We start from the raw sequence: 16,916 nt of genomic DNA on the forward strand, positions 1-16,916 counted from the left end.
TGGGGATGCTTCAGAAGAGCATCATTACTCTTTCAAAGGGACCAACTGGGTACCCAAAGCTGAGCTTGGATGATAAAAAAGAAACAGAAGGGAAAGTCTTTCAACTCACCTTTTAAGAGCTTGGCCTCTTTTGGAGAACAATGAAGGGAGTGACTTCTACACCATCTCCTTCTCAATCTCCCAGGTACTTGGTGTAGAATAACATGTCTCTCTTTCCCTTCCTTAGTGCTCAGTCCCCATGTGATTGACACAACAGATCTTATGCAATGTCTGTACAGTCACTAGTCGAAGGGACCACAGCTTAGCAATGCATTTCTTAACTTAAAGAAGATCAAAATGCAATTGAGCTATGACAAAATACAGATAGCAGAGTTATACTGCATTCTAAATGGCTACACAACTGGTTAAATATTAAAAGTGACTACTTGTGGCATTATACAAAATCAGGACAAAGCTCTCATTCATTGTACATGATTCAGAAGACAATTTTCCAAAAATTATTAGTCTAAAAGGTAGTATAATTGTAACTTTGTAAGTCCAAATGTTGTATTTAACATGACTCAATAGACTAATGCATTTAAAAGAATTATTAATTTAGGTTTAGGAATACACAATGTATAAAGGTATAATTTTGTGACATCAGTGATTGAAAGAGTGGGACATAGATAGATGTTAAAAGAGCAAAGTTTTTAATGCTATTGAAGTTAAGCTAGGATAAACTTAGAGTGTTATAACTTTAGGATGTTAAGTGTAATTCCCATGGTAACTACAAAAAAATAACTATACAACATACACAAAATGAAATGTAAAAGGAATTTAAATGTTTTACTTAAAAATCAACTAAACACAGAAGAAGATAGTAAGCAGGAAATGAGGAACATAAAAGCTATAAGGCATAGAGAAAACAAATAGCATATAACAGAAGTAAATACCTCCTTATCAGTAATCACTTTAAATTTAAATGGATTAAACTGTCCAATCAAAAGACAGAAATTGGCAGGATAGATTAAAAATAAAGACCCAACTATATGATGTCTACAAGAGACTCACTTTAGATCCAAATATACAAATAGGTTAAAAGTAAAAGGATGGGAAAATGTTCTATGTAAATGGTAACCAAAAGAGAGCAGGTTTGGTCATACTAATATCAGACAATATATAATTTAAAACAAAAATGGTTAGAAGAGGGCTTCCCTGGTGTTGCAGTGGTTGAGAGACTGCCTGCTGATGCAGGGGACACGGGTTCGTACCCCGGTCTGGGAAGATCCTACATGCCACAGAACGGCTGGGCCCATGAGCCGTGGCCACTGAGCCTGCGCGTCCATAGCCTGTGCTCCATAATGGGAGAGGCCACAACAGTGAGAGGCCCACGTACCACAAAAAAACAAAACAAAACAAAAACAAACAAACAAAAATGGTTAGAAGAGACAAAAAAGGATATTATATGTTAATCAAAATTTCAATAGAGCAAGAAGGTATAACAATTATAAACATTTACACACCTAATAACAATCAAAATATATGAAGCAAAAATTGACAGAAATGAAAGAAAAAACAGTTCTATAACAGTTTCAGACTTCAATACCCCAATCTTTGTTGGATAGAAAAACCAGACAGAAGATAAGTAGAAAAAAAAAAAAAAAAATAGAGGATTTGGACACTATAATAAGCCAAACAGACATATAGAGAATATTCTACAGCATACACATTTTTCTCATTGCACATGGGGCATTCTCCAGAGTAGACAATATTAGGCTATAAATTAAGTCTCAGTGTATTCTTAAAAATAGGCATCATACAAAGTACAATGATTAAGCAAAAAGGAGAGAATACTCAAGTTACTAAAATTAGAAATAAATTTGGAGACATTAGTACCAATTCTACATAAATAAAAAGGATTAAGAGAGCACTATGAGCAGTTATATGCCAAGAAATAAGATAACCTAGATAAAATGGACTAATTTCTAGAAATGAGAAATATACTAAGACTAAACACAAAGGTATAGAAAATATGAATAAACTTTAAACTACTAGGGAGATTGAATAAGTAACAAAAAATATCCAGCCAAGATAAGATTTGGAAATGATGACTTCACTCATAAATTCTACCAAACATTACATTTAAAGAAGAACTAACACCAATCCTTTTCAAACTTTTTCAAAAATAGGTAAGGAAGCAACATTCTAACTCATTCTGAAGCCAGAATTAGCCTGATACCAAAATCAAAGATGCTGCAAGAAACAAACTAAAAACCAAGATCCCTTATGAACACTGATGTAAAAATCCTCAACAGAAACTAGCAAAACAAATTCAGCAGTATTAAAAGGATATACACCATGACCAAGTGGGATTTATTCCTGGAAAGAAGAATGTCTCAACTTATGAAAATCAATCAACTGTAATATACCATATTAAAAAATGGAAGGAAAAAAAACATGATCTTCTTAATTAATGCAGAAAAAATATTTGACAAGATTCTACACTTTAATGATAAAAACACTTAACAAACTAAGAATTGAAGGAAACTACCTTAACATAATAAAAGCCATATATGAAAACCCACAGTGAACATTTTACTCAATGGTGAAAGACTAAAAGCATCCCTTCTAGGATCAGGAAAAGGCCCAGATACACACTCTTACCACTTCTATTTAAGATAGCACTGGAAGTACAAGCAAGAGAAATTAGGCAAGAAAAAGAAATAACAGGCATCTAAATTCTAAAGGAAGAATAAAACTATCTCTGTTCATAGATAACATGATTTATAAATATACAAGCAAAATTTTCACAAAAAATTGTTAGAATTAGTGAATTAATTCAACGTAGCAGGACACAAAGACAACACAGCAGAATCAGTTAAAATTTTATGCTTACCATATAGAATTTTAAAAAGAAATTAAGAAACAACTCCATTTACAAAGCATCAAAAAGAAAAAATACTTGGGAATTTACTTGATGAAGGTGGTAAAAGACTAGAACAGTAAAAACTATGAAGCATTGCTGAAAGAAACTAAAGAAGATAAAAATAAATGGAAATACATCCCATGTTTGCAGATTGCAAGACTTAACATTAAGTCAGTACTACCCAAAGTGGTCTATAGATTCAATGAAATCCTTATCAAAAACCCAAAGGCATTTTTTGCAGAAATAGAAAAATCCATCTTAAATTCATGTGGGATCTCAAGGGATTCCAAATAGTCAGAAAAATCTTGAAAAAAGAAGAGAAAAGCTAGAGAATTCATACTTCCTTATTTCAACATATACTACAAAGCTAAAGTAATCAAACAGTGATAAAGATAGACACATAGACCAATGGAATAGAACAGAACAAAGAAACAAACACTCATATGTCAAATGATTTTTGGTTGTCAAGGCTGCCAAGACCATTTGATGATGAAAGGGCACTCTTTGCAACACATGGTGGTGGGGAAACTGGATATCTACACGTAAAGAAATGAAATTGTACCCTTACCTAACATTACATAAACAATTCACTCAAAATGGGTCAAAACCAGAAATGCTAGACTTAAAACTAAAACTACCAGAAGCAATCACAGGACAAAATCTTCATTGCATTTGATTTGGCAATTATTTTTTTTTTGTATTGATGCCAAAGGCACAGGCAACAAAAGGTAAATTAGAAAATTTGGACCTTATGTAGATTTTAAATATTTATGTATCACATGCCCACTCTCACCATTTCTATTCAACATAGTATTGTAATTCCTAACCACAACAATCAGACAAGAAAAAGAAATAAAATGCATTCAAACTGGAAGGGAATAGGTAAAATTGCTATTATATGCAGATGTCATGATACTGTATATAGAAAACCCTAAAGATTCCACACAAAAGCTGCTAGAACTGATAAAGGAATTCAGCAAGGTAGCAGGAAACAAGATTAACATATAGAACTCTTGCACTTCTTTACACTAACAATGAAATATCAGAAAGGGAAAGTAAAAACAAAACAAAACAAAAACAAACAGCTTTAAAAATTGCACCCAAAAAACAAAATACTTAGGAATAAACCTAACCAAAGAGGCAAAAGACTCATAGGCTGAGAACTATAAAACACTGATAAAGGAAACTGAAGATGATTTACAGAAATGGAAAAATATCCTATGCTCTTGGACTGGAAGAATTAATGTTGTAAAAAAGGCTATCCTACCTGAAGCAATCTACAGATTTAATGTGATCCCTAACATATTACCCGTGACATTTCACAGAGCTAGGACAAATAATCCTAAAATTTATATGGAATCATAAAAGACTCAGAATTGCAAAAGCAATCCTGAGGAAAAAGAACAAAGCTGGAAGCATAACCCTCCTAGACTTCAGACAATACTACAAAGCTACAGTAATTAAAACAGCATTGTGTTGGCACAGAAACAGACATATGCATCAATGGAACAGAATGGAAAGCCTTGAAATAAACCCAAACACCTACAGCTAATTAACGTATGGCAAGGGAGGCAAGAATATACAATGAAGAAAAGACAGTTCTTCAGCAAGCTGTGTTGGGAAAGCTGGAGAGCAGCATGTAAATCAATGAAGTTAGAATACATCATCACACCATACACAAAAATAAACTCAAAATGACTTAAAGACTTAAATATAAGACATGACACCATAAAACTCCTAGATGAGAACACCCTCTGTCATAAATTGTAACAATATTTTCTTAGATCAGTCCCCCAAGGCAATAGAAATAAAAGGAAAAGTAAACAAATGGGATCTAAACAAACTTATAAGATTTTGCACAACAAAGGAAACCATAAACAAAACAAAAAGACAACCTACAGAATGGGAGAAAATATTTGCAAGCCATAAGCCTGAAAAGGGTTTAATTTCCAGAATATACAAACAGTTCATACAACTCAATAACAAAAACCAAACAAACCAATCAAAAAAATGGGCAGAGGCCCTAAATAGACATTTCTCCAAAGAAGACATACAGATTGTCAATAGGCACAGGACAAGATGCCTGACATTGCTAATTATTAGAGAAATGCAAGTCAAAACTATAATGAGGTATCACCTCAGACAGGTCAGAACGGCCATCATGAAAAAGTCTACAAACAATAAATGCTGGAGAAGGTGTGGTGGAAAGGGGATCCTCTTACACTGTCATATATATATATATATATATATATATATATATATCACTGTGCTGTATATCAGAAACTAACACAACATTGTAAAACTACTATGCTTCAATAAAAAAATTAGTATAAAAATTATAAATATTTGTGCATCAAGAACCTTATCAACAGCAAAAATGCAACTCACAGAATAAGAAAAGATATTTGCATATCATATATCTGATATGGGATTAATATCCAGAATATAAAGATAACTCCCAAAACTCAATGACAAAAACCAAACAACTCAATTTATAAATGGGCAAAGAACTTGCATAGACATGTCTCCAAATCAATACTGGAAAAAAACAGCAAATTTTACTAATATGTGGAAATTATATATTAAGAAAACAACCAATGGGTCAATGAGAAAATCAAATGCAAAATAAAAATATCCTAAACAAATATGGAAGCACAACATACTAAAATTTATGGGTTGTAGCAAACAGTACTGAGGAAAATTCATTGCAATAAATGTCTACATTAAAATTAAAAAGAAGAAAGATCTCAAATAATGAACCAAAATTTATACCTCAAGTGACTACAGGAACAAACTAAGCCCAAAGTTAGCAGAAGGAAAGAGATAACAAAGATCAGAGTGGAAATAAAGACTAGAAAAATAATAAAAATAAAACTAAGAGTTGGTTTTTTGAAAATATAAACACAATTGTTTAATCTTCAGCTAGACTAACTAAGAACAAAAAAGAGAAAAATATACAATGAAAGAGGAGACATAGTAATGAAATAATAATTATAAAACTGAATAATACAGAACGTGCAAAAAAATACTGGTGGTTTTAACAGCATTATGGAGAAAAACAGATAAAAGACTCAATAAAATTGAAAATAGAATAATGAAATAACATAATCTAAAGAAGAGAATAAAAATTATTTAAAAAATAAACATCTCCTCAGGAAGTATGGGTCAATATCAGAAAGTCTAACATATATAAAATTAAAATTCCAGGAGTAGAGGAGAGAGAGAAAGGGCAAGGAAACTACTGAAAATAATAAAGACCAAACTTTCCCAAAGTTGATATTAGAGGTTCAAGAATTTCAGCAAGCCCCAACCATAGTAAATATAAAGACTATTGTACCAATGTACACCATAGTCAAACTTCCAAAAGTCAAAGGTAAAGAAAAAATTGTCAGGTTCAATGCCTGGTCTGGGAAGATCTCACATACTGCGGAGCAATTAAGGCCATATGCCACAACTACTGAGCCTGTGCTCTAGAGTCCGTGAGCCACAACTACTGAGCCCTCATGCCACAACTACTGAAGTCCGTGCACCTAGAGCCCGTGCTCTGCAACAAGAAAAGCCACTGTGATGAGAAGCACGTGCACCTCAATGAAGAATAGACCCTGCTCACTGAAACTAGAGAAAGCCTGTGTGCAGCAATGAAGACCCAATACAGCCAAACATAAATTTAAAAATTAATTAATTTAAAAAAGCAAAAATTGTGAAAGCAGTTGGAGAAAAATGACATACTACATTCAGAGAAGCAACATTTTTAATGACAGGTGATCTTTTCATCAGAAACTATAGACTTCAAAATACAGTTCAATGACATCTTTAAACGAGTAAAATAATAAACAGTAGCCATAATTCTGTATCTGCTGCAAAAATTTTCTTCAAGAATGAAGACAAGAGTTTTCAGTGTACAAAATGGCATGGATCCACCTTTCCATACTCCTCCTTGCAAAGCAAATCTATAAACACTGGAAGTAATGCAAAGGACAACAAAAACTTTGCAAGATTGTAAGAAAAATGCAGACTGGTTTGAAATCTGCAGACTGGACAAACTGCACAGTGGCAGGACATTTTGCATCATTCACTCAACAGCGGATAGCCACCCTGATCTGGCATTTCCTGATCACTGAGCTAGCAATAGAAAGTGGCCCAGATATGTTCATTCCTTTCCAGGACCAAGTGAAATTTCCTCTGAAAATATCAGGTGACCCAGAATCACTGGCATGGAGAATGAATGGAAGCCCCACTAGAAATAAACAACCAGGGGAAACACCCTCCTTTATCCCTTTACCAAGAGATACCAAGGCAAATGGGCAGTGCCTGCAGTGAGGGATTTAGCTATAGCAGGCAGCTACGTTTAGGAAATCCTCTTTATCCCAAATGACCATCAACTCTACTCCTATAAGAGACACCAAAGTAAACAGGTGAAACCAGAAAACAGCCTTTTCTGGGACAGGAGGACAAGGACTCTCCTTTTGCACCCAGGGATACCCAGGCAGGTAGGCAGCCCTGGTAAGGAGATATCTTCACACCACTCCACCTCTGAAATACAACCAGTGGCCCAAGATGTGGAGACCCAACATCCACTCAGGTTACAGTAGCCAGGACAGGAGGGAGTCCTAGTGGCCCCAGATAAACTAAGCAGAGCAAAATAACACAAAGACTCTGTGACTTAAACTGCCTTGGGAAATAAAGATGACAGATGAAGGGGACTATCTGTGCACTAAACCTAAACAGAGTGACTACCCATTAAAATAAGTGATTTCATAGGGCCTACATTCTCCCAAGAGAGTAGAAAAAAATCCCAGGATACAATAGGGAATCACCTATCTTAATAAGAACAAAGACTAAAACTGAATGAAGAAAGAGAATCTGAAAAAGATTTTAAGCAGACATTATAAAATTAATTCAACACTCAATTCCATTCTTGAAACAAATGAAAAAAATTAAAATCACAGGAGACAACTGGATGTTATTTGAAAGAATCAAATAGAAACTATAGAACTGAAAACCTTAGTAACAGAATTTTTAAAAATCCCTCACTAGATGAGTTCAATAGTAAAGTGGAGATGAATTATAAAATATGGTAGAACTAGTGAACTTGAGGAAAAAGCAATGGAAATCATCCAATATGAATAACAACGAGAAAATAGACCAGGGTAAAAAATAAGTCTAAGTGACCTGTGAACCAATAATGAAAGACTGAACATTTCTATTGTCAAAGTTCCAGAAAAAGAAGAAAATAAGAGTGGGGCTGAAAACTTACCAAATTTGGTGAAAACTGAAAACCTACAACTCCAAGAAGTTGAGTGAAGTCCAAATAAGATAACCCTAAGAAACCCATGCCAAAAACACATAATAATTATACATTTGAAAACTAAAGTTAAAGGAAAACATTTTGAAAGCAGCCAGAGAGAAATGACACATTATATATAGGGAAACATGGACGTGAATAGCAGCAACATAGGAAACAATAGAGTCTGGGAGAAAGTGATTCTATTTTTCAAGTACTGAAGGTAAACAATAATTAACCACAAATTATATATATAATGAAGCTATCCTTCAGGAATGAAATAATTTATTGCCTACAGACCTACTCTTAAGGAAGCCAAAGAAAATTCTTCAAACAGAAAATGAATGACAAAAGAAGAAATTTTACAGCAAATAAAACTAAAAATAAGCAAAAGAAAGGGAAAAGTAATGATAAAAAGTGAAATTAAGTGAAAAACAGAAAAAATAATCAATGAAATCAAAAGATTTTTATAAAGATCTATAAAATGCATAAATATTGTATTGATCAAGACAAGACAGAAGATAATACAAATTAACTATAGCAGTAATGAAATAAACAACATCACTACAAATCATAAGTCATTAAAAAGGTACGAATTTAATTATAGTCAATAAGAAAACTTATATGCCATAGGTATATTCCTTGAGAGACAAAAATTACTCAAGAAGAAAGAGGTAACCTTAATAATCTTATATCTATTGGAAAAAAATAATTAAAACCTTTCTCACCAAGAAAATTTCTGACCCAGAAATCTTCACTGGTGAGTTCAAATACTTAATAAAACTACAATTTCTACACTCTTCCAGAAAATAGTAAAAATAGGAAAAATTTCCAAATGATTTTATGAGGACAGCATTACATGCTGCCAAACTGAAACCAAGAAGAGATATTCCTACCAGAAGCTAAAAATAAAACTATATCAGAGGCTCACCTAGGGATTGAATGCCTTATTACTTTGTAAGCAGAAATACCAGATTACTTAAAATGCCATTTTACCTTGTTAGAATTCAAGCCTCATTGGGCATCCAGCCTGTGCTCAGGGCCAACCTAATCTGGTAAGTAGCTGTGTTATTGCCTAGTCCCATCTTCCTGGGTGGGATGGCTAATTTAGGTAGAAGGATGCTTTGAAGGCCTCAAGAGTGACTCATTTAGGACATTTACTACTAGGAACGCCTCAAGATGTCATTTAGCTCCACTTGTCTGTTAAGACATTCCTGGGAAAAATGAATAAGTAAAGGTCCTCTCGAGCATTCTGGGAGTCCACAGCTATCTCGGAGTGACACAGCAGGAAGGGCAAGAAACAAAAAGATTATTTCAAATTTCAGTGGAGAATCTTAACTGGGTAGCCATTTTTATTATATGATTTGGAGATTAACTTCCTAAGAGTAAGTTATCCACGAGGCATTACTATTCCAAAAGAAGTAAATGAGAGGAGCCTTCATAGAGTCCCAAGCCTGAAGCCATGGAGGGCAAGACCAATATTTTTTCATCTGTGTGATACCAACTTTTCCTCCTAGGTGACGCTGATTGTCTTCAATGCTCCCAGAATGCCAGGGCCTTGGAGATATTTTAAATGAGTTCTTAGAACAGTACATGACATAAAAAAGTTGTTCAGGGGCTTCCCTTGTGGCGCAGTGGTTTAGAGTCCGCCTGCCGATGCAGGGGACACAGGTTCATGCCCCGGTCTGGGAAGATCCCACATGCCGCGGGGCGGCTGGGCCCGTGAGCCATGGCCACTGAGCCTGCAATTCCGGAGCCTGTGCTCCGCAACGGGAGAGGCCACAACAGTGAGAGGCCCGCGTACTAAAAAAAAAAAAAAAAAAAAGTTGTTCAAATACTGTTGTGACTTGAGCAGCTGGACATCCATCCTATCTCATCTCCTGACTAGTCTCCATCATCCATTCAGTAGCCAGACTTAGAAGCTGGGATTGTTGCCCTGATCCCTTGTGGCTGACAGTCCAGAGCTCGAATACCCCAGGGCCAGGTCATCCTAGGGGAAAACTGAGCTTCCAATCCAAGCCAGAGTCAAAAAAATGATTTAAAATATGGTATTATTGGGTTCCCTTCAGCGGTCTACACTTACCGTCAAACCATTCATATCAACACCAGCCTCATACACAGAAAGCGTATGTTAGATGTTACACCTATGCAATCTGGCACACATCATCGTGTTACCAACCAGGGTTCTTGGCCTTCTTAATCAATAGAAATTGATAAGAGGCCAGACAAGAAATTCAGGCAAGGCTTTAGTGGGGCTCCTGAGTGAAAACAAGTAACAAGTTTCTCTGCTCATTCACTGAGGTGGGGCGGGCTGGTTCCTTATATGGGGTGAGGGTAGAGGTGGGTCCAGCTGTTGGGTCTGGAGGCATGGATGAGGTGCTCTGCCCCCCCCCTTTGGTGGTGTTGTGTGCAGGGGGCATGCGCGGTAGTCTGATTTTGTTCTGGAACCCCTGCTTTTGCTCCCAGCTCTTCAGAAGTGGCAGATGATGGGGTTTTGGTCTATTTGTAACTTATTGTCCATAGGTTGCCCCAACTGTGCATGCATGCACTTATTTTTAGTCCCTTATAGTTTCTTTGATTTTTATTGTTCAAGAAGATGTTTGTCCAGGTGCAAGCATTGCAGCAAAGGGTCCCAGTTCCCAGCCTGTCTCAATCCCTTCCTTCTGAAAAGTCTCCCCCCTCTTCTCTGATTAGAACATCCATCCTTCAGATTAAACTCATGTGTCACTGTATGCAATAAGTTCTCTGTGTTTCTCCTGGGCTGAGTGAGGTGTGGCTCCACCTGTGCTTGCTCAGGCCCTCACAGATTTATCATGGAATGATATAGTGTACTGTCTTGTATTCTGACTGCCTTTTACCCTGTGTCTCCACCACCACAAGTCAGTTCAGTGAGGCAGGGCTGGGTCTTCATCGTCCAGGACTCAGCACAGGGAAGACCCCCAATAAATGGCAGCCTGTAGAATGAAAAATTCCCAGGAGCAGGAATCATTTTTGGTTCACTGATGTAACCTCACTGCTGCTGGGCATTCAGTACATGCTCAGTAAATATTTGTTAAATGAACACATGACTGTCTGGAGGGAAAAGTCGATATATATTGAGGAAAAGATTATAAAGAGGAAGAAAAAGAAGGTGAGGGGAGGTTATGTTCTCTTCATTTAGACCCTGTAAAGAAATCCTGCTGAACAGCTGCTTCTCTCATGCTCTTTGATCTCCCACAGTTCTCAGAAACCCTCTGCCCCACCACAGACAATTATAATTGCTGCACGTTGCAAACTGCCAGAATAAGGCTATATTCCCCCACTCTATCATTTACAGAATCAAATAGCCTGTTATTTTTCTGCACAGCATCAATAACCCCAATGGATCTAATAAGAAATTTGTGAATTTTATCAACGGATTTCTAAACTGTGCATACCCTGAGCTGTGAAATGCCAATTTCATACTTTAGAACAGAAATCGAATAGAATGATGAGTAAATCACGTGCATCATTCTGCCATCTCGTTTTCCAGACCTCAGCAACCACGGGGCTGGAAAGGTTGGTTAGAAATGTGACTTTCCCACCCATAAAGACCAGGTTGCATGTGTGCTGGTCTTTTATAAGGGCCTGGTTGTGGGAGTTGTGCTCCCAGTACCTGGGATAAGAACAGAAATGCTTGACCTGTGATTGCAGGAGGGACAAACCAAGCAAATTTTGTTGCAAAAGCTTAGACCCAAGTACTGGAGAGAGCATTCTCACTCAACATCCATTCATGTACTCCACAAGCACTTATTAAGAACCTACTAAGTGCCAGGCCTCTAATTGACATTTAATGCATGTGGGCTGCAAATTCTGACAAGTTAAAGACTGAAATAGAGGTTGAAGTTGGTAGGCAGAATAAAACCCTCCAGAAATGCCCATCCTCTAATCTCTGTGAATATGATACCTTAGGTGACAAAGAGACTTTGCAGATATGATTAAGGTTATAGACTTTCAGGTGCTGAGATTATTCTGGGTCACCCAGATGGCCCCAGTCTAATCACATGGGTTCTAAAAAGATGAGAACATTCCCTGGCTGGGATCAGAGAGATGCAACAAGGTGTGACAAGATGTGACAAGGACCCAGCCTTCTGTTGATGGCTTTGAGGATGAAGGAAGGAGCCACAAGCCAAAGAATGCTGGTGACTTCTAGAACTTAGAATGGCCCTCATCTTACAGCCAGCAAGAAAATGGAAGCCTCAGTTTTATAACACAAGGAACTGGATGCTGCTAACAACTCAGATGATCAAGGAAATATATCAACCCCTAGAACCTCCACAAAGGAATACAGCTCTGATGATATCTTGGTATTAACCTGATGTGATGTGATGTGATGGTCAGTGTTGGACTCCTGACGTACTGGACTGTAAGATAATAAATTTGTGTTGCTTTAAGTCATTACTTTGGTGATTACAGAAGTAATAGAAAGCTAACACAGCAAAAAGAGCTCAATGATAAGTATAAACAAAATCAAAGCAAAAGCAAGTTCACAATTTATAGGCCAAGAGCCTTCTTAAACATTGCCTGGGACTGGAAACTCACTGTCCTTGGGTGCTGGTGCGTGGTGTAGACATGCGTGCAGCTGACACAGAGACTTGGATACTGGGTAGACAAATATACCTGTCAAAATTTTTATCTGTTCCCAATGTCTCAGGGCCCAGTTCTTTGTTATGATTGAAGAGGAGCAGAGCAGGAAAAAATGGAGTTAATTGGATATGGAGAACAAAATGGGTGTAGAATTTGCAAAAGCCAACAGAGATCAAATCCAAGCAATGATGAGGCAAAACCAGCCTTTCTCCAAAAAAAGTAAATTAGAAACACCCGTTGAGCTTAAAAAAAATTAAAATAAAACCCTGATGCTGCTGCTATATTTCTAAGGGACTGAGACTTGGTTGGGCTGGCCTGTGGCTCACTAATGAGTATTTTTAAAAAACTTTGTTGGCAATGCTTATGTATAGTCAGGGTAGAGAAATCTTGGTTTAAGGGATGACTGATCCTTGGGTTTTTTAAAAGATTTCATATAAACATAGATGAAGGTCAATGTAGGACATCTGGAGAAGACATGATTGACTGGAGAGAGGTCTCAAACCAGGGAAGATGAGGCTGGAAGTATTACTACAAGGGCAGGAAAAGAGGGGAAAGATGGGAAAATGGATCAAACAGATTTTTACTGTAGCTCGGCCTGCTCTTTGGACATACATCAGCATACCATGCCAATGTAAACAGCAGAAACAGACACCATCCTTGTCTCCTGAAATGTCCCCAATGGCCTTTCCTTTCCCAGTTTCATCCTCCCCTCAGAGCTCTCTCTTTCTGGCTGTGACTTGCTCTTCGACGCTCCTAAGATAATCTTGATTTGAGTTTGACCCCTTGCCTGACCTTGACACACCTCTCACATCCTCCAGAGACATGGGGATTTCAGCAGCTGTCTCCCTACAGGAGAAAATTAGGCCCTGGGCACAGTTTTCCTAATGTATTTGTGGGAAAAAATCAAATTATATGCTCCTGATGGGTGAAAAAATTTTTGGAAAAATGTGCAAATGAATGAAGCTCCCAGTTCTCTTACCCTCCTGATATGATCAAGGAAGGCACAGTATCAATTGCTTCTGAGTCCTGTAGCTGCTTAGGGGCAGATATGCAGTCACCTTTACTCACCCACTCCCTCACCACAGGAGTGTCCAAGGAAGTAATATGTGCCAGGCGTGTCACCATGTGCTGCTGACTCAGTACTGGTGGACCAGACAAACATGGAACTTGTACTGGAGAAACTGACAAACGTGATTCTCAGTTACTGTGGTGAATTTTAAGCCAGATTGGCCAGAATGTTGTGGAAGAACATCTCCAAAACACTACTGTGGGGGCAAGTTTAATACTGATTTGGGGTTATACTGGACCTAGGACTGTTAGATAAAAATAAATCTTAATAAATTACCCTATACATCTAATTATATATATAAGGAATTTCAAGTTCAGAGAGGGGATGTTGCCCAGGGTGACTCAGAAAGTTAGGAAGCTCTAAGCCCATGATGTTTCCACCATATCATAAGATTTCTCTTGTGGTTCCACTTCTGGGAACATTTCATTCAGCATTTCCTAATCTGTCCTTGTCCCCCATACACAGTGCCATTTTTTGGCCAGTGGGAAGTAGGGCAAAGCAGGGTGTGTGAGACCAATTTCCTGACCCCACCTAGCTTTTGCTGGGTCTTGTATTAAGGGCCTGGAAACAAGTTTAGGTCAGAATAATTTCAATAGGCCTGTTTTTCCACTAGCAGTTCATTCCATTCATATTGAAACACTAAACACCTTTAAATACCTCTTCCCAAAGACTTTGCATATTAAAAATGAAATCTGGAAAGGCATTGCTTAGCCTAAAAGTTTGAACCCCTGACTGTTGAAATTATATGCTGTTTATTCATTACTCTTTTAGACATTTTTTGTTGCCAGAAGACAGTCAGTTTCCTAAACACTATCATTACCTATATATAAGCACTACAAGATAATCATCATTCAACACAGACTCCCCCAATTATTCATGCCTTGGTTAGACCATAAAGGATCATTTGGCCTGATTATCTATTCTCAGCTTCCAGTTAATTAGCTGAGTAATCTCAGTTCATTTTATTTTATTAGTGCTCTGCACAGACCCAGAGGAAACTGCTCCAGGAAGGACACTCTGGCTACTTTTGCATTCATACAGCAGCCAGTAGAGCATAGTTAATAAAATTTGCAGCTATTCAACTCCCTCAACCTTTCAAAGTTCATATGTGATAGATCTGTGCTATCTATGATCCTGCTCAAATTAAGGCAAGAGAAAGATATATTCTGTGTTTCATTTGTCTAAAAATTAACACTTCATTAGAGCAAATAAAGCTACTTTCTACATCCCTGTGGAAAATAAAAGTGCAAGGCAATTAATAACAGGCCACAAACCTACTGGGGTATGATGAGTCCTGGATTACAGTCCCTGCAGTGTCTGATGCACCCAATTTCCCACAAGTTCCTCCAAGAAATGATAATGAGGTCATTTTGGATAAAGATGTTGGATGTTCAAGTCCCAAATTCATGTTAGAAGAAAAATGAATAATTAGAAAATAGTCATTGTAGGATTATTATTTTTTTTTTTTTTGGGACACGGGCCTCTTACTATTGTGACCTCTCCCGTTGTGGAGCAGAGGCTCCGGATGCGCAGGCTCAGCAGCCATGGCTCAAGGGCCTAGCTGCTCCACGACATGTGGGATCTTCCCAGACTGGGGCACGAACCCCTGTCCCCTGCATCAGCAGGTGGGCTCTCAACCACTGCACCACCAAGCAAGCCTTGTAGGATTAATTTTACTTTCTAATCCCAAACCTACTTGTCAATTTAAGGCAGTTACCTAGGAAAAACTCACTGCTGTCTTCTACTCACTCTCAACACTTCTGACACCAGATGTGCGGGTCTATTCCCTCACCAGTCAATTCTATGACATCAGCTCAGTACCCTACAATTCAATTCACTTAGATACTATCCACCTTGAGTTAGTGTCAGATCCCACAAGCTAAGAGCTCAGTCCCACAAGACTGTCCCCAATTCAGATGTCAGTTGCAAGTTCCAGGTTACCCCTGGAACTTCTGACTGACTGCCTATAAATTGAGGTTCCCACAACCACCTTGTTTTTAACAATTTGCTAGAATGGTGCACAGAACTCAGGGAAACACTTGCTTATATTTACTGATGTATATAAAGGATATAATAAAGGATGCAGATGAAGAGATACATACATAGGCTGAGATAAGGAGAAAGGGTATAGAGTATCCTTATCCTCTCTGGGTGAACTAGCCTTCCAGCACCTCCATGTGCTTTGCAACCTGGAAGCTCCCTGAACCCTGTGCTTTTCGAATTTTTACGGAGACTTCATCACATATGCATAATTGATATAATTAACTCAATCTCCCTCCCAGAGGAGGGAGTGAGAGTGGGCAGAAAGTTCTAAGTTTCTAATCATGACTTAGTCTTTCTGGTAACTAGCCCTCATTATAAAGCTATACAGTAGCTTACCAAGAATCAATTCCTTAGAACAAAAGATCTATAACTCAAAAAATTCCAAGGGATTTAAGATCTCTGTGTCAGAAAGCAGGGTCAAAGACCAAATATCAAAGCAAAAGATGTTCCTAGTACTCTTATAACTTAAGCAATTCCAAAGGTTTTAGAAATTCTGTCCCAGGAAATTATGCATATATATATATATTTTTTCCTCACTGTATGATTGCTGACCTTGTAGCCTAGTTATCCCAGTTTCCAGAGTCCATTGTAGAAAATATGAGAACAATGACATATATACATGTAGGTGTTTTTGCAAACAATAAACAAAATTTATAAATACTTAAATATATAAAAATAGAGAAATGTTTGAAAATGAAAGATTAAAGATCACTGAAAATATGCACCCCCTTATAAAGGCAATTAAAAAGATGGAAAATTTGTAAATATCAACTTGATTCAGAGCTGTGGAAGTCAACCAAGGCTTAGAGCAACACAAGGAGTGTTTACACAAGAAAAACAGATGAATCTTGGTGATCTTGATGGTGTTTTAAGTTACACTATTCCTATCACCCACTTCCCAGCTCAGTAGTAGCCTTGAAGATAATAGTCTTTATTCCTGGTACAAGAGGGAACAAAAGAAATTTTATTTCCAAAGAATTTTTATATTTTGATCTATCTAATATTTTCCT

The sequence above is a fragment of the Phocoena phocoena genome, chromosome 7 (assembly GCF_963924675.1).
Source record: "Phocoena phocoena chromosome 7, mPhoPho1.1, whole genome shotgun sequence".
NCBI lineage: Eukaryota > Metazoa > Chordata > Mammalia > Artiodactyla > Phocoenidae > Phocoena > Phocoena phocoena.